Genomic DNA, 25,177 nt, shown 5'->3' with positions numbered 1-25,177 from the left:
TACTCTGACAGTGGAACCTTTTTGTTGCCAGTGAAATATCTATTGTAATGAGATTGCTGAAAGTTTAAGCATACTATTTTAACAAAATCCCTTTGGACAGATTTAAGAAAAAGTACTGAGCCTCTTGTTTTCCATCTTACATAGGAAGGTTTATATACTTTTAAACATTTGTATACAAGTTCTTTCATCTTCAACAGCACAACTGTAAAAGATTTAGAGTTTTTGAAGATTATGCATTTAATTTTTAGCTAAATTGTATATAGATCAAATCCGTGCATCAGAAAGCCTCCAAAAAGAGAATTTATACAGCCTGGGGAGATGGAGTTAAAAATTTATAAGTCTTTGGGAACTTTAAATGGGAAAGATGTTAAAAAAATGTGTTTTTGAGACACTTAAAACTACATTTTAGAACTATGGGAAACGAACTCTTGGTAAATTCTTAACATGAAAAGAATTTCATGTTGAAATTTTCATAATGAAACTTATGATGTTAATTTCTTCTATTACATTAAAGACACACCATTATGAAAATCATTAATTTCACAATGCAAAGATACTATTGGCATTGATATTTTGTACAAGTTATCTTAAAGCATTTTGTTTTGAAAGTTTATTTCTGATGTCAAATTTTAACAGTTTAGTACAAAACAAAATTTTTTAAAACAAATTTAAATTTTATTTTGAGACATATGTTTATCTTACATTATGTCAAACATTTTTTTTTCCTAAGTTTTTCATTTGTATATCTTATCTCTTGAATAGACTTTGGGTTTTGAAGGCATTTGCAAAATGCTTTTGGGTGGTTGGTAGCTTACCTGTCTTTTTTGATAAATCTCCATTTCCTTACTGGATATTTAGGAGAGAGATCTAGATTCCTCTGGGATATGTCTCTAAAGCCCTGGATGCTTATTCTATTGCAGCCATCTATTCATAGTTCACTTTCCAAGTGTCGATAGTTAGATGGACATTCTGTAATTTCCTGTAGGAGTTAAGTGTGTAGACAGAAAAAGTCTTAAAATTGTTGAGAAAATATTTCAAAACATGTAAATCATTGGTAACATTGTGTTCCATCTAAGATATGCTTAAATTGGTAAAGATCATAGGCCAGGTGTCTATTTTCATGCCATAAATGATGACAAAGAGTGCTTCATAGATGTTTTTATAGGAGTTTATTGTACAGCATGTGAGTCCATAAATTTCTGTATGCTAAGTTCCATCTCTGGGCACAGCACTATATCAAAACCATGGCATGAGAAATCTCTTCTGCTTAACACCTAGTCGTGAAATTTGATTAAACATGAGCCTCCTGTATTGGAAAGAGGAACATTCTCATGCCAATAATTTTAATATTTAATAATAAAATACTAAAGATTTAATTTTTAAAATCTTTTTAATTTTTAAAAAAAATTTTTAATGTTTATTTTTGAGAGAGAGAGACAGAGCACAAGTTGGGGAGGGTCAGGGAGAGAGGGAGATATAGAATCTGAAGCAGGCTCCAGGCTCTGAGCTGTCAGCACAGAGCCCAATGTGGGGCTCAAACTTAGGAACTGTGAGACCATGACCTGAGCTGAAGTCGGACGCTTAACCAACTGAGCCACTCAGATGCCCCCTAAAGATGTAATTTAATTTAAATTTAGTAAGAAAATACTAAAGAAAAAAAACCCTTAAAATATTTTACAAATACATATTTTCTGATTTAGAAGTATTAATAATGGCTAACAACTGAAATAATAATTGAGTGCTTATGATTATGAATCACTGTATGTGTATTATACCATTTATCTTCACAATAATCCTGTGAAGCCATTATCTCCATTTTATTGTTAAGGTCATAGACCATAGAGGTTAAATAATTTGGTTCATGGTCATACATCACAAGACAAAACCATGTGTGAACCTAGACCTCTGATTCCAAGTCCTGTGCTATAATGCTCCATATCTACTGATACATTGTTACAAATTTTATAGTTGCTTTATTGCCCCAAATATCTAAACCAAATTACTCCTACATTACCAAATCTGCACTCTACCTTTATATTCTTACATATTTAATGTCTGATAGTCAACTTTGATGATAAAAATCTCATGCCCACAAAACCTCAGAAATTATCTCCTTATTCCTACAAATCTTTTGGTAATTAATGTTTTGAAAGAAAGATATTAAATCTAAACCAATTTAAGAATATGGAAGAGGGGCGCCTGGGTGGCTCAGTCCATTGGGCGGCTGACTTCAGCTCAGGTCATGATCTCGCGGTCCGTGAGTTTGAGTCCCGCGTCGTGCTTTGTGCTGACAGCTCGGAGGCTGGAGCCTGTTTCGGATTCTGTGTCTCCCTCTCTCTGACCCTCCCCCGTTCATGCTCTGTCTCTCTCTGTCTCAAAAATAAATAAACGTTAAAAAAAAAAAAAAAAGAAGATGGAAGAAATATTAAAAAGCCGTAATATAGAAGGGTCCATGTTATTCATTCTGCTTTGTGACTTTATTTGTGACATATTCTTATTTGTGACTGTTTCTTGAAATCTTGACATGTCAAGGAAAATATGTATCATCCTATTACATGTGTGCATCTGGATACCATAATTTTATTTAACCTATTCTATTTATGTTTGCAGTAATAGAATTTCTGTGTCATAGGACACAGTCACTGAAAGTTTTCTTAGTTTTGTTCATCCTATATCACTAGGATCCAGAATATCCCTAGGCCATGTATGGCGGTCCTTAAGTATATAAAATGAAGGGATGAATAATACCAGACTACATTCCAGAATGATGTTGATAATTTATGCTCCTGCCACATGTGTATCTGTTTCCCCATATCCTTCCCACAGCCAGATATGAAAGTTGACAACTAAGTCCACATTGTCTTTTTATAAATAAACTGCCTTTTGAGTGAGTCTAGAAGCTCCAAATGATCAAAACTCATAGCGGCAGCTGTGTTTGGGGTGGCTCCTAGACAGCAGTCATAATATCCACTGCAGTTTTAAAAGGCAGTGTCAGATTTCTAAATGCTTATTCATAATTCAAGATTTTATTATACCTAAATATGTAATTCTTATCATTTTGAAAGTTTGGTTTAGAGAAACTAAAATATAAAGTTTTCTATTTTGTTTCCCAAGATGTAAAGTAGTATCTTCACCATTTTTACTATTTTTAAATAAGGTACCAAACAATGTCATTTTTAAATTTATGATGATGAGGAATTCTGGCATGGGGCTTTAGGCACTTATTATGTATTCATTTTATGCTGATTTGCTGCATTGTCATGTTTTCCAACAGCTTTGAGATAGGGGCTATAATTAAATCAAAACTATAGCAAAATATATTTTACTGAGATAATTTTTTTTTCTATTTCAGTATATTAGAACATACAGCTAGGATTTAGGGTAGCTTTCTGTGATTATTGTCCCCAAAGTGTATGAATAAACCTCAAAATTAATTAGTACTGATATTCCACTGTACAAATGAAGACTGATAATTTTTAACAGGAAAAGATATTTTACTTCTGGTACTTTATTATAGTGACTTTGAATATCTTACATAACTTGGCTTTTGGAAAGGAAGCTTATTTTAAGCATTTGTTTTCCTTTTAGAGCAAAGTCATCATCTCATTGTCTTATAACTAGCTAAAATGAACATTTACTTTCATTTTAAGCTACTGCCAATTCTTTTGTTAAGTAAGCAGAATATAAATAAATAATTTGTCATTTTCTAAGTCTAGTTGATATCAATACATTTTACTGTGTATTTTATCTTTGGTCAAATGCAAAACACAGCTTTTTGCAATTTAGAAAGACCCCCAACTTCTGATTTATTGAGGCCATAGTTGTGGTAATATGATCTTCATTCTAAAACTATAAACATCATATTATTTTCTCAATCTATACCACTTTAATCTGATATTATGAATCAATCAATTAACTTAAATAGTGGAAATAATATTTGGGACAGGATTTAAAACAGAAGTAATCTATGGCTTCCATTAAGTTAAAAAGGGGGTCTAAAACATTTATTAAAGAACAACAAAACAAACTTGTAACTCAGTAGAAACTCTTATTTTCTGCCCTTATGGGGATTAGTATTTGTTTATTTCAAGAGTTAAGGGGGAGGTAGGGATTGTAAAATAAAATATTAAAGTAGTTTGTATCATTTAAAATTCTATAAATGCCCACTTATTCACCAGTGTTCTGCTGAAGGACCAAGACCTTTTATTTGTACAAGAGCGTTCTGATGGGTGTTCATATCATCTCACCTCTGCCAACCCCAATTGCATCATCAGGGATATCCAGTTTTCAGTACATTAAAGTGGAATGTGCACTAAGATACTTCTTAGCACTAAGAAGCAATATAAGTACAAACCTTCTAAATTTTAGACTTTCCACTAAACTTTTAAGATTATCTCACACCTAATTCAAAAGCATTTTTAGTGAGTTACTTTTATCAGATATATGCAAAGCATTCAACGTAGTTTTATAAAAATAATTATCTCTTTTTCACTTTCACATTTAATTTATTATAACATTTAGTTAAGTTGCACAATTAGAAGAACAAATATGGATAGCATAAAGAGATTTTAGGGTAAACACATTAAACTACCATATGATAAATTTTAAAAATTTAAAGTTTATCATGGAAAGTTTCAAACATATATAAGTGTAGAATCAAAAAATGAACTCTTATGTACCCATCACCCAAATTAAACAATTACCAACATTTTGCTGTTCTTATTCATCAATTGATTTCCCTCTAACTTTTTTTTTTCCTGGAGTCTTTTAAATTAAATGCTGAGCAAATACTTATTTGTAAATTCTTTTTTTTTAATGTTTATTTTATTTTTGAGAGAGAGAGAGAAAGAGAGATCGAGTGTGAGCAGGGGAGGGGCAGAGAGAGAGGGAGACACAGGACCTGAAGCAAGCTCCAGGCTGTGAGCTGTCAGCATAGACCCTGACTTAGGGCCGAACTCATGAAGGACGAGATCATAACCTGAGCCGAAGTTGACGCTTAAACCAACTGAGTTACCCAGGTACTCCCCTCATTTGTAAATTCTTCGGTTATCTCTAATGAATGAAGATTTTTATTTAATTTTTTAAATTTTTTTTAACATTTATTCATTTTTGAGAGACAGAGACAGAGCATGAGCAGGGGAGGGGCAGAGAGAGGGAGTAACAAAATCTGAAGCAGGCTCCAGGCTCCAAGGTGTCAGCACAGAGCCCAGTGTAGGACTTGAACCCACAAACCTTAAGATCATGACCTCAGCCGAAGTCAGATGTTTAACCGACTGAGCCACCCAGGTGCCCCTCACCTTTTTTTTTATAATTTTTTTTACATTTATTTATTTTTGAGACAGAGAGAGACAGAGCATGAACAGGGGAGGGGCAGAGAGAGAGGGAGACACAGAATCTGAAGCAGGCTCCAGCACAGAGCTTATGTGGGGCTTGAGCCCATGAACTGTGAGATCATGACCTGAGCTGAAGTCAAGACACTTAACCAACTGAGCCACCCAGGCACCCCGATGAATGGAGATTTTTAAGTGTACACATACAATACTATTATTACAGCTAACAAGCAACACTAATTTCTTTAAAGTCTTTTTTCAGCTTATTTGTTTAAATTAGGAAAAAAATAAATAAATTAGGATCTAAACTAGGTCACATGTTGCATTGGGTTGATACATGTTTTAGTTTCTTTTGGTGAATAATACCCCCACCCCCTGCATTTGCATGTCATTTATTTGTTGAAGATCATGAATTGTTTGTCCTACAAATTTCTTACATTGTAGATTTAGCTGATTGTCTTCTTATGGTATCATACAGTATGTTTTGCTACTTGCCCGTCCCCCATATTGCCTATGAATTGATAGGTAAATTAGAAGCTTGATTAAATTGAGGTTTCTGGTTTTTCAGCAATATACTGGATAGGTAGTACCGGATATGTCTTAATTAAATCAGGAGGTGCATCACATCTAGAGATAATGGAAATTTTAAATAAAGTAACAATAGCTAAGATATGTATCATTTAATATGTGCAAGGTAGAATTCTAAACAACTTACATATATTATTTTAATCTTTACAAAATCCTTTTGAAGTGAATGTTATTACCCCACTGCACAGTTAAGCAGAGTAAAGCACAGGGAGGTTTAGTAACAGACCAGATTTGGTCTGGTCCCTGGCTCTCAGACTGCAGAATTTGTGCTCCATAGCACTCTGCCATTCTGCCTCTTGAAAGCACTGACATTTCTAAATTACACTAAAAAGAAATGTGTTCCAGATCCTTCTAGTAAACATACCGTCTTAATTCTGTAAGCAAATAAATGTTAAAGGGTATATATTTTAAATAAAAAGTACTTCTGAACTATGTTGTTTACCTCATCTTCCTTCTTTGAAAATAATACCTTGTAAACCATATTTATTTTCTTGCTGTGATATTTACTCTCACATTGACAAATTGTGGTATTTTCTTTGTCCTGAAGTAGAACTTGTCATGGAAAGTGAATTTACTTCCCTCAGGTAAATATTCCCTTTCCAATATCAAGAAGTATAAGATGAGCTCCTTGAAATTAATAGCAATTTATAATTTTCAGTAGCCGTCACATTTTTTAAGAGTTTATTACAGTTTTTGTTCCTTCTTTTGCTTACCTAAAAATGAATATTATAGCATCTTCTGAATCATTTTGGCTTATCTAGTGTAGAAGATAAGTCTACGAGGAATTCAGCAGAGCCCACTTCATGTTTCTAGTACATGTTCTTATCCTATTATTATACTTTTAACTTTATGGATTTCCATACACAGTTTTTCTCCTTTTAAATCCCTTTACATTTTGTTATTACATGCTTTTTATCCTTTATGGTAGCCAGATTTTTCATAGATATTTCTCCTCATAACTACAAGTTATCTAGTCTTTCTGCTTAAAAATAATGTCCTACTTTGTTGATACATTCTCTTTTTTTAAAGTTTGTATCTATTTATTTTGAGAGAGAGAGAGAGAGAGAGAGAGCTTGTGCATGCTGGGGAGGAGCAGAGAGAGAGGGAGAGAGAGAATCCCGAGAAGGGATCCCAACACGGGCTCGATCCCACAAACTGGGAAATAGTGACCTGAGCCTAGATCAAGAGTTGGACACTCAACTAACTGGGCCACCTAGGTGCCCCTTATTGACTTATTCTTAATAAAAGTGATGTATTTAGTCCTTTTATTTAGAATTCTAAGTATATACAAGGGCATGACTTGTCAGCACCAATCCTTCACTCATTTCATTCAACAAACCTGTCCTGAGCATCACATCACAGATGAGTAAAACATGGACCCTGCATGAGGTCAGAACTAGAAGTCAGGTCAGGATGATGAGCTATATACTTCATACAGTGGTCACAACAGAGGAGAAGGAAAACCACGGGTCAGGATCAATAGTCAGTCTGAGAAGAGACCAGCACTTGGGTCTGAATTAAGGGTTTTAAACCAATGTGGATGAATATACATGGTATTTTCAGGAGTTGCAAACCTAAATGCCCATAAAAGCCAGACAAAGAATGTACACGAGTAAAGTAGATCAAATGTATTCATTAGGGAATGGTGGGGACTGTTACAACTAAAGAGCACATGTCTGATCTAAAAGCATTCATATTCAAATGTTTGTTTAAAACACAGACTCAGCCATATAAAATGTGGCTGGACTCTATATCTATGGCTCTGGTAAGATCTAAATATATTAAAAGGCATAGTGTTTTGAGAAAACATCTAGGTAATAAATGTGTTCAGTGCACCAAGTCAGACAGTTATGCAGAATATATGTGCCAGAAGTCATTCTTAGTTTTCAATCTACATTGAAAGAAATAGGTGGTGAACAAAATTTGAACAAAAAAAAGTGGTGGAATCATTGTAGTCCATAAAATGGGGGGATAGAGTGTTCCCAGTGAAGTAGCAGTCGTTATAAGATCAGGCATTCTACTAGATTATTGTTAAGCAGACCAAGTGCATGCTTAGTGTATCAGCACCACGGGGACAACATAAACAATCTGGGGGGAAAAAAGAAAACAACTTTGATCTTCCTTTTATAAATTGTACAGTTTAGTGGATTTTTTAATTGTTATGCAGTTACAGGTGAGAGAGAAACCATGTGGTGTTTTTTGTTTGTTTGTCGAGGACTTCATGGCCTCTGCTCATCTTTATCTGGCCTGGATAAGGCAATAAAATTTAAGATTCCAAGAATAGAGGGGCTAGGTGTTTGGCTGAGGACCAGACTCAGGGTGACTGGGTATGGGTGTTAGAAGCTGGGGTCAATAAGGGTGACTCAGTCTGGTTAAGCATCCGACTTTGGCTGACTTCGGCTCAGGTCATGATCTCACAGTTGGTGAGTTTGAGCTCTGTGTCGGGCTCTGTGCTGACAGCTCAGAGCCTGGAGCCTGATTCAGCTTCTGTGTCTCCCTTTTCTCTTTATACTCCTCCCCTGCACTTGAGCTCCTCTTTCTCTCTCTTTCTCTCTCAAAAATAAATAAACATTAAAAAAAAAAAAAAAAAGAAGTTAGGCTCAATAACAAATATGGCCCTGTACTATTTATATGAATACACAGCCCAATGCCCATTAAGACTTCTTTCTCCCCCAAATAATTCTGAATGCCTCTTTATAATTAATGTTTGATATTGGTTGTACTGTTAAGAGAGATTTCCAAACTTAAAGATTTCAGCTCTGTATTAATTTTTGCAGTAAACATGCATTTATTTTTCCTTGCAGGGATTTATAGACATTGATTCTAATCAGTGTTTAAAGTTCACTTTAAAAAGAATTAGACTGAATGTTTTGAAAGTTATATGGGATAATTGAATAATGTAGAAGTATAAAATGACTTTTAAAAGCTTTCACACAGTTAATAACTTTGCAATTATTTCTTAGTGGTTTCCATTTTTAAATATTGATATTATGAAAAATAATACAGTAGTTCATAGAATTCTTACTGTAGTTTTACATAATTGTGAAATAAAGGTATCTCTTTCCCTCACTGAATACCAGACTTTGATCATGTAATGTTTTTAGTAATATGCTTAAAGTTATTAATATCTTCAAGTTATCTTTATGTTATGTGTCAGAAGGCTCTTTCAGATGTAGCCGAAATCCTCAAATATGTGCTTGGCACATCTTAGTATGGCTTACTACGAACTTTTATATGTCTCGAGCCTTAATCGAATACTTTAAAAGATTCATGACGATTTCTCTCCTTGATCCTATTTGGAAGCCATGTTTACAGAGTTCTTTAAATACCTGATGTTTAGTTGCTTTACCCAAATCATCTAGATCAGAGGTGAATCATTGTATGTAAGACATAAATAAAATTTACAATGGAGTGGAAAAAGATAAACTGTCAGGTTAAATTTTCTTTGATCTTTTCTTTTTCTGTGTTCACATATGATTATAGAAAAACATTGACTTTATCTCTTCAGCAGTACTAAGCATCTTAATGTTCACTTGAAATTTTCTGTATGTTTCAGTTAAGATTTTTATTTTATATATATTATATGTAGCTATGAAAATCAGTGGACTGCAAGTTTCTTAAAATTGGCCATTTTACTTAAATAATTATAAATAGTAAAAGAAAGGAAAATCATTTGTTTTTATCCCCAGTAATTGAAGAAAATTCTGAGAGATCCACGGTATCCAACTTTTACTATTTGCTGACGAATGCCAAAGTCCTAATCTAGTTTCTGGCTATATATATTTTTTACAATGTTCTTGGTAATAGAATAAGCAGCCTACTTTGTAAGTCACAACATTCTATAATGTCTTCCACCAAATACTGATTTAGGTTATAAACCTTAAATGATGAAAAGCTTGGTGGTTATAGAGGAGATCATAGTTTGGAGCTGATTTTAAATTAGTTTCTAACTTCTAGTTCAATTTACGAGAGAGAATGTGGAAAGCAACATATAAGGTAACATTGAGGGCTATATGAAATGACTAAGACTTCTTTCCTAAAATTATCTGATTACTGTTAGTTACGCTGCTTGGGATAAAGATGATAAAAGAAATGGAATTAGCCATGAAGATGTCCCAAAGACCTAGCAGATGGAATGTTGCATCTGGGCCAAAAAGCTATTACAAAGAGTCTATACCAAGCTTTGTCTGTATAATGAGTAAATCCATATCATATATATGTACTTTTAATGTTGTGTGCATTAAAAAATTATGGAAATACAGGGGCGCCTGGGTGGCTCAGTCGGTTAAGCGTCCGACTTCAGCTCAGGTCACGATCTCACGGTCCGTGAGTTCGAGCCCCGCGTCAGGCTCTGGGCTGATGGCTCAGAGCCTGGAGCCTGCTTCCGATTCTGTGTCTCCCTCTCTCTCTGCCCCTCCCCCGTTCATGCTCTGTCTCTCTCTGTCTCAAAAATAAATAAACGTTAAAAAAAAATTATGGAAATACAAAGATAAAGTTTAAAATATTGATCCATTTCCAAATATAGTTTGTCATTGTGTAAATATTTTCTTAAAAGATAAAAAGAGTAGGGGCATCTGGCTGGCTCAGTTGGAAGAGCATCTGACTCTTGATCTTCGGGTTGGGAGTGTAAGCCCCACACTGGGTGTAGAGATTGCTAAAATAAATAAACTCAAAAAACAGATATAAAAAATTTAATTATTATCGTGATAGAACATTTATGTTTTTTAATGTTTAGTCTTCATTACATACTCACCAGAATGTCTAGATGTCTGATAACATCAACAGGTGAGGACAGGAAGCAACTACAACTCTCAAAAGCGTTTGTGGCAATGTAAAATGGTATTACAACTTTGGAAGGAGATTTGTCAGTTTCTTCTAAAACTAATCATCTACTAAATACATACTGCGAATACTCTATGACGCAGCAATTCCAATCCTAGGTTTTTACCTATGAGAAATGAAAGCATATATCTACAAAAAGATTGTACGGCAATGTTCCTAGAAGCAGTATTATTCGCAGTTGCCCCCAATCTGCAAACAGTTCACATGCCCTTCCAGAGAAGAATGGATAAAGAAACTTGGTATATTAATATAATGGAATACCTCTTGTCAATTGTAAGTTACAATCAGGAAGAACTACTGAAATATGAAACAACATAAATGAATCTCAAACCTTTATGCTATGTAAAAAAAAAAAAAAAAAAGCCTTACACAAAAGAGTACATACTGTATGTTCTATTTTTATGAAGGTTTAGAACAATCAAAACTAAGCTGTGGTAAAATAAAATAACAAAACATCTACAACTGTAGTTGCCTTTGTGGGTGGGTATGAGCAATGACTGACTAAAAGGTGGCATGTGGGAAGTTGGTGGGGTGCTACAAATAATCTTAATCTTGATAGCAGTTCAAGGTAGACAGATGTGTGCTTTTGTCAAAACTGATTGCATTTAAGATTTATGCATTTCACAGTAGGTAAATCTTACTTTAAAAAAAAAAAGAACATTGAACTCTAGTTAATGATGTATATGCTGAAGTGGCTAGGAGTGAAATGTTTGCAGTTACTTTAAGATGCACCAAAAAATAAGTTAAATTGATGATAGATACCTGGATGGATAGAGAAATAGATGGATGGATACATGTGACATAAAGCACATGTAGACAGTGTTAATTATAGAATTTAGGTGGTGGATAATGGGTTTTCACTGAACAATTCTTTCAACTTTTTGTATGTTTGCAAATTTCTGTAATAAAATGTTGGGGGGGGGAATAATTGTTTATTCTAAAAAAGACATACCTTTTTTGGAATTTATTCTAATTCAGGCTCTAGATGTGGTTACATTCTTTAAAGTTTTCCTTTTTTGTCCCTTTCACAAATTAAAATTTTGTCTTATCCAGTAACATCATCATAATTGCACTTAGCTTGTTACCTTTATAAATCACATTCCTTGGTGCCACATGTATAATGGTTAGTTTAATAACATTTATTAGGCTTTGGATTCATTTCCTATTGGTACTATAACAAATTATCACAAATTTAGTAGCTTAAAAACAAAGATGCCAGAATACCTGGCCTCCTAGTCAGGCTTTCCCTGTCACCCACTGAATGGCCTGGGCTGAGTCCTCTCCTGGCATCAGCTGCAAGCATGAACAAAGACAGGTGTCGACATTCCAGCGCGCTCTACTTCCCCTTCATCACGTCCTTCCAGCTAAAAGTTAGCCCGTTGGCAGAATGGCCTGAACAAGAAAAACCAGCCATCCCACGTGCAATATTTTTGGTGGTTTCAGTGATATTTCCTTAGAAAATGCAAAAATGGAAGAATTCAGAAACTTGAATTTCAGTCGAAGTCTTTCCAAAATAGCACCCAGTCATAGCAGATTTCTAAAAAGAAACCAAACTCAGGGTGTAAAACAGTCCCGAAATTAAAGGCCCATGTGGGGAGTGGGCCACCGCCGCCTGGAAGCCCAGGGCCAACCCCGCGCCCACGAAGCAGGCTCGGAGGGAAATCAGCAGCAGGAAACCGGAGGTGGAACCTGACCTCTGATGGGTGGTTTTGCAAGACGGCAAGCAGACCCACCCGGGAGTACAGAGGCACTTCCTTCACACAACACAGACAAACCCCCCAGAGACAAGCCCGGGAAACTCGTCTCACCGAGAGCGGGTGGGGCAGGAGGGTTCTCAAGAACAGAGAGGCACATTCTGGAAAGAGAGGAAGTTTACAATACCCAAAGACAAAGAACCTACTAGAAAACTGGATGTTCCAGACAGTAACGAGGAGGAAATGAAAGAGTTGCTGGGAAGCTTCATGGAATCTTCTAGAAAAAAAGAAGCACACTCCATCCAATCATAGTTTTTCCTCAGCACCACAGCCAGCAAGCAAGAACGGGTAAAACTCTTCCGGTAGGATCGGATCCCGGCCTAACGGAGAGTCCTTTCCGCCGGAAGCCGTTCCAGGGCGTCTAGTCGGCCGCCCTGGCGGTCGGCAGGCAGCGCCTCGTCAGCCGTCAGCCCGCTCTCGGCTTCTGAGCTCGCTCCCCACACACTCGCGCCTCGGGACACACAGCCTCCCGCCGCCAGCGTCGCTTCCTCGCCTGCTCCCAGTTTGTACCCTCGACGTCCGGGGGAGGAGCGAGTGAGGCCGGCTCTGGCGCTCTCGGAAGCCACCGCGGCCGGGCGGACCGCTCGCATGGCTCTGAGGGTCACAGGGTGTTGCCACAGGGGCGACCGGGCAGCGCACGCTGCTCCCTCAGCCTCCTGACCTCTGGGGGTCGAGGGGCCAAGTCAGACTTTTGTTCTGTCTTTAAACTCTTCATATGGTAATCCTGACTAATTACAGAGCAATACCCCCAAAACTAACTTCTTCTGGAGCCACCTACAGCAGAAAGGCAAGTCAGTTTACTTTTTGTAGAAGAGAAATTTGCCTCCTTTCCTTTTAAAATTCCCAAAAGGAAACAAATCTCTAACCAGGCACAGTTAAACGTGTCTGTTATTTCCAAAAGAAAGAACAAATCAACAAACACCCCACAAATATTTACTCTCTCATGATTGTGGAAGACAGACATCCAAAATCAGTTTCGTTGGGCCGAAGTCAAGGTGTCAGCCTCCTTCTGAAGCCTCTCCATTCTTCCTCTTTTCAGCTTCTGGTGGCTACCAGCATTCCTTGGCTTGTGGCCAAATCACTGCGGTCTCCACCTGTCCTCACCCCACCCTCTGTGTCACTTCTCCATCTGCCTCTCTTAGAAGTACACTAGGTATTGTTTGAAGAGCCTCATCAGATAGTCCGGGAGAATCTCCCCCTGCAAAGACCCTTTTTTCCACATAAGGTTACCTTTATAGGGGCACCTGGGTGTCTGAGTCAGTTAAACAGGGGGCTTCAGCTCAGGTCATGATCTCACGGTTTGTGGGTTAGGGCCCTCATGGGGCTCCCTACTGTCAGCACAGATCCCGCTTCAGATCCTCTGTCCCCCATCTCTGTCCCCTCCCCTCCCCCCCCCTCAAAAATAAATAAACATTTAGGGGTGCCTGGATGGCTCAGTCGCTTAAGCCTCCGACTTCGGCTCTGGTCATGATCTCCAGGTTCGTGGGTTCAAGCCCCGCGTGGGGCTCTGTGCTGACAGCTCAGAGCCTGAAGTCTACCTCTCTCTCTTTCCCCCTCCCTCACTCTTGCTGTCTCTCTCTCTCTCTCTCTCTCTCTCTCTCTCTCTCTCTGTCAAAAATGAATAAACATTTAAAAATTAAACATAAAAAAAGAACCTAAATGTAAAAAAAATGTAAAAATGTAAATGTATAAATGTAAAAAAACCTACATTTATAGGTTCCATGGAATAAGAATTGTTATCTTTGGGGGCCAATTTTCAGCCTACCACAGGTGTTTTTTTTATGTGCCAAGTTCTGTGCTAGGGCCTAAATAATATTAATTAACATTTAATTGCTTACTGTGTACCAGGTGCTGTCCTATGTGTTTTATGTTAAATTTTTTATTAAGAAAAAATTTGATTTAGCATGAACTTATTGAACCATACATTTCTTTCTTGTATATGCCAACTATTAAAGCCCCAGAGTGCTAGTTTTCTGAGAAACGTATGTTAGGAAATTCTATTCTATTCTAAATAACCCTGTCTTATTTGTGTGGAGGATGTTAAAGTTGACAAGATTGTGAATCCCCCTTGGGAAGAGGCTTGGCTTATCCATCTTTGTATCCATATAGTTAGGGGCATAGTAAGGGTTAGTAAATGTTTGTTGAATAACTAAAAGCATCTTTGCAGACATTATGAAATGTAACCTTTATAAAATCCTTGGAGGCAGATATTGTAATTTCCATTTTACAGAAAAGATTTAGAGATCTTTTTGTTCATTTGGGAATGTTTTTGTTTGATTTGGGAATGTTGAATTCCATTCCCAACACTAGGACAGTGGATGCACCCATATACACACACTCACATATGATGATGACAGTCTGAGCATCTGAAACATATTTCCAGTATCTGTAACTGATTGATTTTGTATATGAAACATTAAAATTTAGCAAAATTCCGATGTAACTAAATATATTTTATTATTATACTGTTATTAATCATGTATAATATAGTTTTAATTTTTAAATTTTTTGAATGGCCAGTTTCTCATGGGTTAAGTCCATAGTGGTATTAAGAAATGAGAGGACATTTTCTAAATGATGCAGAATATTTTGATACTTTTTTTTGAAACATTAGCCTTTACCCAGAACTGCCTCAGGCCTATCTAGTCTTTTTGTAGGTTCTTTTGAACATTAGATTTTTAAAAAATCATTGATATTATGAATCTTAGAAATAATCCTACTTTCCTCTTTACTTTGGTTCCTTGAAAGCTTATTCCAAAATCTTAACCCACTTGCAGAGGCTTTTCAGCCCTGAATCGTATGAATCCCTTCAGGGTGAGTATACCCCTGACATTATTTTACTATCCGTATTTCTTACCTTTCTTGCCTCAAATATTTTCTTTATAATTTTGTATGCATTTCTAGTGGAAAAAACCTGAATGTAAGTAAACAAAATAAATTCAAGTCCCCTACTAATGATGAAATAAATGAATGTATTTTTATATATTCATTATTACATATATATGTTATTTATAACAAGAATCATTACACATATGTTATATGTAATGTAGTATGTTATATATTTGTATTGTTACATGTTGTATATATTGTTTTCTTCTTTTTCCTTTTTATAATACTCTTTTCACAATCTTAACTGAAGCCACTAGTTTGACTAGTACATCCCTGAGTTTATATCACATTCTCTGACTTGCTTATACAGTTATTACTCTTTATATTTTCATTCACCTTTTTAAAAGTTTGATGCGTCATTGAATTGCCATTATTTTCCCCAAAGCCCCAAATTTTGCTAAATGGCCTAAGTGTGTTTTGTTTCTGAGGACTATGTATTTACCTTTCAATAAAAGATCACAAAAAGGAATTTGTGCTCTAATTCTATTTTGTAATACAATTCTGTCATTATCAGGGAAGAACTCATGATACTCTCAGGACCTATAGAAGCACAAAACTGATCATCAGATTCCAAGCACATTTACCTGACATCCCTTTCAAACACCTGGCATTGTTCTTGCCTCTTTATTCCACTAATTTTAAAAACAGTAAACTCTCTTCTCAACTCTCAATCTTGCTTTTTCTCAGAATAGCAGAATGAATTCCTTTATTTAGTTGGGTACTTGAGAGAAGTGGTGTTTTTTTTTTTTTTTTTTTTTTTTTTTTTATGCAGAGCAGGAATGTTAATACTGTTACTCCATTTTGCTACATGGTTTGTTGCTTATGCAGACAGAACTGTAACTATAATCAACAGTAGAGCATTGAGAAATATGCCAGAGATGTGCTGTTCATTTTGATATAACTTTAGAATAACATAAAGCTGAGTACTGGGTTTGGGAGTGTTGCTTGTTCTTGCTGTCAGACATGATGTTGCCTGCAAGGTACCCACTGTCTGAAACAAATGGTGAAATGATTCTTCCTTCCCCATGTTTTTGCAACTTTCTGCAAGGAGAAATTGGGCAATGCTTCCCTCCGTGGTTTCTATCGGTCTTACACACTGGTTTCATTAGCTTTCCACCACTCTCCCTAGGAGCAGAAATGTGTTTCCCCTTCATAGGGAATAGACCGATGACTAGTCCAAGCAGAGCAACCTGGATTTTAGTGATTATGATATTTCAGAGTCAAGACTGCTAAAATTTGTACTAAGTGCATTTATAACAATTATGTGTTTGCTCATTTAATGATAGTATTGGTAAGGGAAAATGTATTTCTTAAGAATTACATTTATAGGGGCGCCTGGGTGGCTCAGTCAGTTAAATGTTTGACTTCAGCTCAGGTCACGATCTCGCGCTTTGTGGGTTCGGGCGAGCCCCACATGGGGCTCTGTGCTGACAGCTCAGAGCCTGGAGCCTGCTTCCGGTTCTGTGTCTCACTCTCTGTCTGCCCCTCCGCCCCCTCAAAAAAATAAATAAAAACTTTTTAAAAAGTAGTTATAACAAAAGAATTATATTCAAAAATGTATACACACATGCACATATATATTATATGCTCTTCTGAATATAAATTAAATGGTTGATGATCAAGTCTTTTCATTGATGGATAGAGGTAAGAGAGAATCCTCTGGAAGTGTATTTTATAGGCAAATGAACTTTATATTAGGAATCATTGAATTGGCCAGAAATTCTTACTTAGCCAGAAAAGCTAAGTAAGATTCAATAGCCTTTCCCTGGAATTTCTGAATTTCATTCTGTTGTATTTACTTAAATATTATTTAAGAAGAAAATTTGGAGGACTTTGTTTCTATATCCTTCAGATAGATAAAAATTAACTGAAACCAGCCATTATTCTTCTGTTGGGATTTACAAAATATAAACTGCATACTTTTCATAAGAGAATTCTTGGTCAATGCCCCTTATTGTCATTTGTAGAAATATGTGGGCTGTTTTCTTTCTTTCTTTTTTTTTTTTTTTTGGAAAAAGAAATGTAATTATTATTTCTTTTTTAAAGTGAAAAAGATATCTCTTTGTGTAACTACAATGTAGCAGAACAATTAAGCATGACCTAATGCTTCCCTTTCCCATAAGTGTTAGAGCAAAGATTATTTTACCTCTGACATGAACATTAATATGTAATGATATGGGAGAAAACAAGAATAAAGCAGTGGCAGTTTCAGAGCTTTGGAATAGGTTTTTATGAATTCAGCAGCAATGATCCTTAAGCCTCAAAGGGTTCAGAGTTCAGTCTAGCCAAGTATTAGTAAAGTCAAATGTATGTAATGTCTCTGCCTTCATCAAGTCTTTGTGAGCTTTCTGTTTTCTTCTTTGTGGATGAATATCGAGGTTATTTTGTTCCCAGTGCCCTCCCTTTTCCAGCTCCTTAATCTAGAACTCACTCCTTTCCCTTTCTTTTTTCAGAACCTGACAAGAGGCCTTCACTATGCTTTTCTCCCAATTGCAGAATTAATTATTTTTGTGTAATCACTACTGAAAATCACCTGTAAAAATTCTTTTGTTGGCTTTTGCTAAAGCCAGAAATTTTCCAAGCTTAAAAATTTAATGACAAAGTACAGGCTTCCTGAGTATGAATACTTGAAGCGTAGGGGAAACATTTGGAATGGAGAACGTTGACCTCCTTTCTTTGTGTTTTATTACAGCTATCTAATTATAAGCTTTCAAAGAAATCAAATTAGGTGCCCTCTTCATTGCATTTTAAAATAAATAATCTATTTTTTTCTTATCACTAAAACCATTTCTCAAGCAAAATTTTGAATTATACATTTGGATGTTTAGAATCACTGTTAGCCAGAGTGAAACCATTCTTTTGACTTTTATAAATTGTCTTTACCTACTGTGTTTTATAGTCTTCTGAGAATTTGGCTTATCCAAAAAGAGATTTTGTGTCTTCCCAAGTGAGAAGGAAACCTTTTGTCAGCATCTTGTCTGAGTTAACTCCTTGGCTACGCAGGTCATGGGAGGTCTATGTTGAACATCAGTCTTTGGCTCTATCACAGAACTAGTATTGAAGCACAGGCCAGCTCCCAGAGTACAGAGGTTAAAGAGGCAATTAGTCACTACAAAGCCGACTTGTGGTGTCTTCTGGTAAGGAAGTACTTAACTCCTTCCTGAATGATGCCTGAAATCTCATCTTCTGGGTGCTTTTATATGCCAGTAAAATAATTCAGTCTTAGCCATTTTAAATGAAAGGTGAGCACGAAGTATATGATGTCCGTTAGATTGAGACTTTCTTATCTACTTACAGCAGTTAGGGTAAATGGGGTAGGAATGGGCAGGGAGATTATTATCAATTATATGTGGAATAGCCCACCTCAGTTTCATTTTGGTTGTTTGGAAGCCTAAAAATCTCTTCTAGATTTAACATTAAAGTTTTTCTTTATTATTGGTGGTGGTAGTGGGGCGTGGTGTGGAGCTTGCCAGAATCTTGCATCACTTTTTTTCAGAAGGGGAGTGGCTTCTGATGAATTACTATTCACTAAAATGGACCATAGCTTTATATGTTTTTATATTCCTGGGTCTTTTTTTAAGGGCCTGGGCTTTTGCTTCCACACAATAAATTTTTGTAACATGTAGAATAATAAAATCTTCTCTTTTGTCCTTTTTCTAAAAATATGCCAGAAAACCATAGAAGTAGCACCAGTCTTAACAGTATCAACATTGTGCAGTGCCGTATTCCCCCAGAGATGTTGGTAATAAATTGATGGAACCCCAAAAAGTTTAAAGGAAGAGGAGGTTTTTTAACTTTTCCTGTTTCAAAGTAACTACATTTTCCCCCATTGAGGAATGAATACACTGCTGAATTAGAAAGTCTTGCCTTTACATTTCTTCCTCCTTTCTTTCTAGGATTTCCTTTAGTCCTGAAATATAACTGTTTTCAATGATATGATTTTTTTTTTTGCACCTAGGTGGGAACATTATTATTAACAATAACAAAAATAAACAACAGTTGATTTATCAAGGTTATAAGTATTATGTCCATTATTTTATAATAATGTGGCTTTCCGATTATATCTTTTAATGTTTCTAACACATAGTTTGCACTCAATAAAGCATGGTTGAAATAAATAAATAAATAAATAAATAAATAAATAAATAAAAGCGTTGGATCTTTTTTCTGTTTCTTGCATATTTTGAGGAATGCTCAGACTAAGTGAGCTCAAGTTGTTAAATAATGATTTAGTGTAGTTGTGGTGAAAGGATGGGACAATGGCTAAAATTAAAAACAAGACTTTGGATAAATGTATCTGAAATATTAAAGCCAAATCCATGTTTGTCACAAATTAGTTGGTTTAAGCTCCCTTTGGGGAAACCTTTAACCATCTTGTTTCTTAGTAGCTTAAAGAAGATGTACATTTTTAAAATAGTACAGGCTTCATTCTGTCCAAAAAAACATTTTTAAAATACTCTGAGAAACATCCAAATTATATTAAAACATATTTTACTATATAAATGAAGAAGCAAAATATTTCAGTTAGAGCTGATTTGTAATGGTCATTCCTAAATATATTGGAAAATATTATTTTGTTGTTGTGTACTCCTTTTTCAGCACTGACTCCTACTAGCTTTCCAGTTGGGAAGCCTACCTAATGTTAGAGATGCTTACGGAAAGGGTGGTCCAGAAGGATCAGTAATGACAACATCTGCTCTGCCTCCTCAAAGGTGTCTAAAGGTGCAAACCCCTAGGACTTAGGTTTCAATAACATTTCAATTTATAGGTCACTTATTGTAGTAGGTACTTACTGTAATAAGTCTACTTACTGTACTACTTATTGTAGTAAGTCTCTCTTTCACTATCCATGTGACAAAATGGGCATCAGTTCTCTACTGTTTTAAGTAGCAAATGCCTAAATTAACCTTAGGTCCACTAATCAGATATTGGCTTTCCAGAGAATAACATTTCATATCTGAGAACTTAATGAGTGTCCCACGATAACTATTGTTAACTGGTGGAGCTGGTGACATTTTGCATGTCACTGCTAGTCTTTGCCCCTGTGGTATATTAAGAACATGCTCTGAGCAAATGCTTTTAGCATTTTCATTGCAAGTCAACCTTTAAAAAAAATATCTTATGGTGAACATGTCTACTATGAGAATATCTTCGGAAGTTTACATGAGAAAATAGACTTGCATATTTTTTGGTATCATGTTGTAAATGGAATAGACTAGAAGAATGTTTACACAAAAGTGTATCATAAAATACAAAGCACACTCAGCATATCATTTTGATGCTGTTGTGTCTTTCATTTGTCATTATGTGTAGTTGTTTAAGTTAAATACAACAATAACTACTGCATACCATTTCTGTGAGGTTAAGGTGTCCTATTACTAGAAAAAGTAATAAATGGAATGTTTATAGATGAAATTATAGTGACATGTAATAAGGAGAAATGTACTATTAATAGATTATTGGGTCGATTCGTCTTGTACACGTTTACCTGTAAATGTGTCTTTTTTTTTGTAAATAGAAATCGTTTATATAGGGCATTTTCTGAAAGCAAGATACACCTGTAAATCATGCCAATTCATTTGCTGCACTGGGATTGGATTATTCTTCAGTAAAACTCAATTGGAGGATTTAGAAAAATCAATCAAATATCATTATTCTTTCCATAAGATGCCAAATTGTGTTTTGGTGACCTCTGCTATCATTTAAATGACCTGAAGTCAGGATGAGCTTTTGTAGCACAGAATTGGAGTAAGTTTGCTCTGTTGTTGCTCTCCTTAGATCTTGTAAATCCTTTTTATTCCTTTTTCATTTGTATGTGTCTGTGAGTTGCAGCTTCTTATGCTTTTATAAGCTATATAGCATAAGGTGGCTTATTGGCTTGCTCAGTTTCAAGAAATGATGAAAATGAAGTTCTATTCCTTAAACCCCCCAATAGATCACTTTTACAATGTGTTTGCATTTCAGGAGTTTTAAAGTTTGATCTCCATGTTTATTCAACCTTAAACATACCTACCTCCCCATTGTACTTATTTGCCAATTACTTTACAGCACTTTTCATACTTTTTGTTTTAAATCTGCAGGGTTGTTTTTGTCTTGTTGCATTTTTTCCTCTCCTTGAAGTTATATCTATTATTCAAATATAAAAGTGACTTAGGAAAGAACATCCTAAAGTTTATTTAGAAATTCACCAAGCCACATACTAATGCATCTCTAATGGGGACATTTCTTTCCACACCTCTAAGGTGATTGAGCCTGTCCTTTAAAGTGAGATTTGCAAACCAGTGTCTGGCAGCTCCAATTAGCTTCTTTTGGGTTTGAAGCACATCACAAACAGTAACAAGGTCTCCTAGGACACTCCTCTTGCAAGCAATGTAGTCATATTTCCTCATTAGTTCTTTTCAATTGTCACTAATGCCATGTTCTAGCTTTTGAGTAGGAGACAAAAAACATAAAAATTTGGTATGTATGTAGAATGGGCCATTGTTTTCCATAATTCAAGGCTCTTTTGAATTCCTTTGATAGTTTTGAAGCTTACACAGCTTAATTCATTAACCTTTACCCTTCACATAAATCAGGTGATTAGGAATCTATTGCTAAGGAGACAGATTTTCCCTCCACTGAAACTAAGTAAATGCTTTTTCTTCTGAAAAAAAAAATCCTCTATAGCTGACAAAAGTAACCTTTTTGTTGCTTTTCGAATTTCATCAGATGTTTCAGGTGCATTTAAAACATTATCAAAAGCAAGTGAGCATAACATTGCATTATTATAAGTAATAATTCTGGATGCTTTGGATACTTTGGAGCAGGTTTTCTGTCACATTTTGGAATTCTAAAAGAGTTTATATGTATATATGTATGTATACACACACACATATGTACTCAACAGCTGTTACTCAAGAATTTACAGTGGTTGCAAATTTTAAATTTTTTTTCAGAACCCTGCCAAAGCATAAAAGAAGAAAATAATTTGAGGGGAGGCAATTCAGAAGAAACTAAAATATATTGATCCTAGAACATTTGATTTGGATAAATTGTTCCTATAGGCCCTCATGTTTATAGAGAATGATAATACAGGCTTTCAAAGGAGCTAGGTGGTTCTGTGGGTCCATGGACGTGAGAATAGGGTATATTTCGCCAGATTTTTTATTTCTTCTTGTTAAGATATGTCTCACTTTATTTCTCAGAATTTAGGGAAAAGTTTAGCAGACTTGTGTTGGATATTTTTTTTATTTGATAATCTGAAGTTTTCCTTTATGCCATTTTCTCATTATTAATTTCTCCTTAATAATCGTATAGATTGTTTCTTTCCCTAAGGATATAGTTCTTTTTCCAAGTTTTGTAATTCTTTATGTTGTCATGCATTAAGTGAGAAAGCTTTGAATGTACTGACCCATAGAGAATGTCAGTCATATGATATTCTGAGGTTTGTCTTTAGGGATGGTGGGGACAAGCGTGGGGTGAAGAATGGGTAAAAATTGAATTCTAGATTCTGAGTTTAGGGACTCATGGCTTGTCCCTCAGGACAAAACTATAATTTATCACTGAAATTAATGGATATCCTCCTATGCATTATCTGTGAATAGGAGAGGGGATGGAGAAACAAAGGTTTTAAATGTGGTCCTTGTTTCTCGCGCTCTCCTTAAAGATTATCACTTTACAAACATTTCTTTTTTATTGCTACCATTTAAAAACTGACCCTTAAAAAATTATATAAGTACCTGTAGTCAAAAGTTTCAATAACTGCTATGCTTTACCACCTTGTTTGTTGCCTGCATAGTGCTATACAGTGAACTGGGAAATGCTGTAATGTTAATACACTAAAGGTCAGACTAGAGCCAAGACTCGAAACAGAGAATTATTTAGAGTAAATGTGGTCCACAGACTATAGTGTTATGTTCACATACTTCCTGTAAATACATACTGTAATGGACTCTAAAAGTTTCAGGAGGAAAGGACAATCACCATGCAGGTGTCTGTCTCATCATGACCTGCTGTCACTGCAGGCTGCCTAGGAAACTAGACCTGGACTAATCCCTGGATTTCAGGCACTAGCCAGTTGATGTGGGGTTCCATTTCCATCAATTTGTGGTAACAAGACAATACAAACCGTTTCCACTTTCAACTCTCAAAACAACAGGTATTTTAGCTACTTATTTGAAACACTCAATTTTGCGTAATATCGTGTTAAGAGTTTCAGCCTACATTCACAGAACTTGGGGTTCCTTGCTTCAAATATCACACCTTGGAATGATGTGATATGTACATTAAAAAAATTAAGTTTTGCCACACATCTTCCAAGGAATGTTTTTTTTTTTCTCTCCATGAATTTTTATTCAAGGAGTACCTCTGTGTTGTGCGTAACTTCTAGTACACTGGCTGTGATTACAGGGTAATTAAAAGTGTTTGGAAAACCTCATGCAGCTGAACTTTTAAAAACAGCAAAAATCCTAGGTGATACTTTGTAAAAGCAAAGTGCTTTTCTCTTATATTTCTTTTCTCCTTTTCTGTCTAAAAGATATTTACTGCTTCCTTCTTAATCATGTGTTATCTCTTGGCTGTCGCCTCTTGAATAAGCTAAATTTACTTGCCATATCTATTCATGATAACTTTCCTCTGACACGCAGTGGGGAAACCTGATGCTCATGGCCTTTCATCAGTTTTTCAAGAGTTTTCATCCATTGATTGATTATCTTATTTTATATGAATACTGGTTCTTGTTGCCTATGAAATAGCATTTGATCTGGCTTATACAGTGAAATCAATTTGTGTTATTTGCTCTTTGTAGTTTGCTCTGTGTGTCTTTAATGTTCCTATGTGCTTGTGGCATATCTTATAAAGAATCAAGTGACAGGAACACAGATAGGATATTGCATCTGGTTAGAGTTTTTTCACAATCAAATGTAAAATCAGGCATTTTGGGCTATTTGGAAAGAGCATGAGAATAAAATAAATGACACAAACATTATTTCTGTACTAATTTATTTTATTTTGTAGTAGTCATACAGAATACTGCATCTGTTAAACTTTTTTGGTAGGTGTTAGAGGAGGACGATGAAACGTACCTTTGGCATGAGAGAAGGTAGTCATTTCTTTTAATTTAAGGGTTTTGTAATTATCTAGGGTCTTTATTTTTATCCTTCGCGTGTGAAAATTCATTTTTAAAGTTGTAAATAAAACATAGTTGTTGCCTGTAATGTTTCATCTCCTTTTGCCCTTCCTTTTTTATGAGTTTATTCAAATATTACATTAAAGCCAAATGACATGGAATTAGATTTAAAATTTTCCCTTCATAATAAGCTCTATCAATGGTAATTGCATTGTATTGCTGTTTTAAGTTTTCTGTTGTAGCCATAGAATAACTTCTCTGTTTTTGTCATAAATCGTTTTTTTAAAAAAAGCCAAAAACAATGTTTATTCATTTATTCTGAGGAACTTTGAAATGTTTATCATTTCATTAAAACAATATTCTATAAAAATATCTTAAAGGAAAAAGTATGTCTTCTTTATAACTAATTTAACCTTCAGTAATGAATTATGTGAAGTAAAATCATATAAATTTTTCTGACATTTTATGAAGATTCCTACAAATAAGCCAGACAGCAAATAAAATATCTGCAAGGCAGAGATGGATACTCAGTAATTTTTTGATGGATTATACACACAGGTATCAAATTACTTGATCCTTACTTCCTAGAAAAGGTTAATGACTCTTTTTGCTTTTACCCTTTTACTTAACTGTTATTTATAAAGATTAAAACAGGGACTACATTGAAG

At 35.3% G+C, this 25,177-nt stretch overlaps 1 protein-coding gene across 3 annotated transcripts in view; it reads left to right on the top strand.

Moving 5' to 3' along the window:
- Nucleotides 1-25,177, top strand: part of FBXL17 (F-box and leucine rich repeat protein 17) — a 492,553-nt gene that overhangs the window by 303,825 nt on the left and 163,551 nt on the right. The gene's annotated exons all lie outside the window — the stretch shown is intronic.

This window comes from Panthera tigris, chromosome A1, assembly GCF_018350195.1.
Source record: "Panthera tigris isolate Pti1 chromosome A1, P.tigris_Pti1_mat1.1, whole genome shotgun sequence".
NCBI classification, from domain to species: domain Eukaryota; kingdom Metazoa; phylum Chordata; class Mammalia; order Carnivora; family Felidae; genus Panthera; species Panthera tigris.
Note: the sequence above shows the minus strand (reverse complement) of the source record. Positions and strands in the feature narration are given on the sequence as shown.